Source organism: Triticum dicoccoides, chromosome 3A (assembly GCF_002162155.2).
Source record: "Triticum dicoccoides isolate Atlit2015 ecotype Zavitan chromosome 3A, WEW_v2.0, whole genome shotgun sequence".
In the NCBI taxonomy this organism is placed as follows: Eukaryota; Viridiplantae; Streptophyta; class Magnoliopsida; order Poales; family Poaceae; genus Triticum; species Triticum dicoccoides.
Genome location: NC_041384.1, coordinates 628,786,679 through 628,789,961, shown reverse-complemented (window position 1 = coordinate 628,789,961; position 3,283 = coordinate 628,786,679). Strand labels below are relative to the sequence as shown.

The window sequence follows — 3,283 nt, the reverse complement described above, 5'->3', positions numbered from 1 at the left end:
ATCCCGGTTCAAGCTGGGTACGAGTCCTTCTTATCGTCCCGTTCAACAAGAATATCAAAGAGTGAGTTGAGGAACTACTTAGAGTATGAGGTTGCCCTAGCAACAAGGCTCTTGATCTTCTTGGTTGGTGGAAAGACAATGCTCCTAGGTACCCAATTATGGCCAAGATAGCCATGAGGTTCCTTACTATCCCGGCTACCTCCGTGTCTTCAGAATCTACCTTCAGCACGACCGGATTTTAGGTATGTCAACTCGTACTATTTAACTTTGGATATAAACTTGTCAACTTCTCATCCTCAAACTAGTTTGTCAACTTGTGTTGTATTAGATGACTATAGGAGTTCGTTAAAACCGGTTATGGTGGAAGCATTAGTTTGTGGTGCAAGTTATATCAAGGGTGCTCATGTTGACTTGAATCTGGTGGTATGTTTGCCATCTTTTCCTTACCTTTTCGTTCTTTCTTTTTTGGTCTTGTTGTATGTGATGTGAGCATTTGTTTAACTTCCACACTTGTAGCCGAGGGATGAGAATGAAGAGGATGATGTTGAGAACATCAAGTTACCAATTGTGGTGGAGATCAACGATTGGTAACTATTCTTCCTACATGTTTCACTTGTCATACGATACCAAATATTATTTATGTGAATGTTGCTTACCTTACTTGTAGATGTTCGTCATGTGGATGTTGATCTTACTATTCTGGAGATGGATGTCAAAGTGGTATTTCTCATGTGAAGGCTACTTTTGAATTTGTGTTATGTTGGAATTTGTCAAATCATGAACTATGAATTGTTATTGCAATTTTCGAGATGAACCTCTCATTTGTGTTATGTTGAACTTGTCAATTGACACGAACTCGAAATTGTCATTGCAAGTTTGTAATCGTGTCGTTCAATGATGATAAGACCTTATGTTTGTGGATGTGATTTTTTGTACTATTGTTCTTCTCAGAATCAATTGTTCTGATGTCCAAAATACAAATAAAACGTTGTCCAAATTTAGTTGTGCCATACTAGTCATTATACAGAAACAGAGCACTCACTAAATTTGGACAACCTAAATTGTGACCAAAAAGCGCAACAGGGCACTCCCAGGAGAAGCTACTGGCTAAATAATGGCCAAAAAACTTAATATAGCACTCCCAGGGATAGCTACAGTCTAAATACGACAAAACAGCCTAAACAGAGTCCCAACCATCGGTCCCATTCGGTTCACTCGGGCTGACCGAGCTTTGCTCCTCTCGGTCCGGTCCTCGAAAATAGGATTGCTGGCCACCTCGGTCCGGTCCGGACCGAACCGGCCGCGTCCGGTCCAAAGGCTGGCTCAGTCAAAGCCCGGACCGGACCGGACCGCGTCCACCCTGATCCATGCTTCCGGGCGACCTCGTCCGCCGCATCGTCACTCCTTCCTTGACTACAACGACCTCGACTGGTACATGGAGTACCGCACTGTCTGCACCGGCTGGCACGCCGCCACCGACGATCCAAGGAGCGACGCCTCCAACCCCCGCTTTCACCCGAGCCGGTGGATCATCCTCGACGAGGTCTTTCAGAGCCAAGGGAATCTGCTCCTGTTGAACACCGACACTGTCGCTTCCTCCACAAGAATCTTCCGCAGCTCAGCGATTACCACGTCGTGGCTACCACTCTCAACAGCTACTTCGTTCTGGCAGAAAAGACCGCTCCTCACGCCGCTCGTGTCCTCAGCCCTCTTACCGGCGTCGTGATCTGTTTCGCGTCGCCCGTGCCCCCCGATGTGGGAACTGGGAATTGCTGATGTCCTTTTCCCCCACGGCTCTTCGCTCTCACTCACCGTGTTCTTCGACTCATCTCGCAAGGCTTACTCGGAAGCTCCTCACAATGAAAGTTTTGTCAGATACAACCATAAGCAGCCAGCAGCTTACGATTTCTTCCGAAAGGCGGTCGTGGGTGGTGTCTACGCAAGCTTTCCTGAAGCATCCATAGTTCGTGAGATGATTATTTGCTTAGGAAAATTTCTTCCGGTTAATCTTTCTCCTGTGACCGAGGTTTTCTCCCTTGATCTTCCTGGACATGGGTACGACATGCGGTGTTTCCTAGTGGATTTGCATGGGCATCTGTGACCGAGGTTTTCTCCCTTGATCTTCCTGGACATGGGTATGGCATGCAGTGTTTCCTAGTGGATTTGCATGGGAATATATGTATCATCATGAAGATCTTGAATCCACAAGGAGTCTTGGCTCTCTTTGCTTTCCAATTTGACACCGAGATAGGTAACCTCGAGCGTCTGAAGACCACAGACAGATATGCAATCTTCATCGGTGACCACATGTGCTTCTCCGTCGATGTTGATGAGTTCCCAGGAACTGAGCCAGACTGTGTGTACTACACTCAACATTTGGGTTCATCCACTCATATGTGCAAGTGCAACATCAAGGATAACAAAGTAGAGAGGATCTCTGAAGCTGCAAATTTCGTGAAGCAGGACAAGAAATTTGTTTTGGTCGCTGTCCGTCCTTACACCATGATCCACCTTCTCGCCAGCTACACCATCAACAACCCGGATTCTCAACTGGCCTTGCAACAGATTCCATAAGGCGTCGGCAGATCTTCGTTTAATTCCTAAGGACAGTGATTTCAGTCCAACAAGAAGGCTATGCATTTGCTAAGTAATTCTTCTTGTTTCCCGTCTAGTCTTTCGTTTAGTTATTATGGTTATTATGGTTATTATGCCTTGCCTGGTTAAGAGTAAGAAACAGGTAGATTCTATGTTAGATCACCTTTAGTGGAACTGCAGTTTGATGTCTTAATTGGTACTATTTGGTATCAACCTAATGTGGCATCTATTATATATCGTGCTTGATGGATACTATCTTATTTAGATATGTCCACTTGTTCTTCTCTTGTATTACTACTTCCTAGCAAATGCAATGTGGTGCTTAATTTCTAGCAGTAGTAAATGCTGGCCTTGTCAACTTCTGGATTTTGCTAGCCTGTCTAGGGAGGACCTTCTTGGCTCTTAAGTAATACAAATCCCTTTTACCCCCGCAAAAAAAACTTATGGATTTTGCTCCTGCAATGGAACCATCTTTGCAATGTCATGTCCTGTACAAGACATGGTGTTATATTTGCTTATTGACGGTTTGTCAAGCTGCTATACAATGTGTCCTAGGCATACAACAGGGTATGAAAGGAATGTTTCATCTATTTTTGTAATGCTCTGATGCGTCTATGCTTGAGTCCCTTGAACTAGTTGCATTTGTACGTAGTTTGTTCGTTGCATTTATGGGCATTACTAAAGAAAC

The 3,283-nt window shown here is 44.7% G+C and overlaps 1 pseudogene; it reads left to right on the top strand.

The window, feature by feature from the left end:
• The first annotated feature begins 1,367 nt into the window (after window positions 1-1,367).
• On the top strand, window positions 1,368-2,574 carry LOC119272695 (annotated as a pseudogene).
• Window positions 2,575-3,283: the final 709 nt, after the last annotated feature.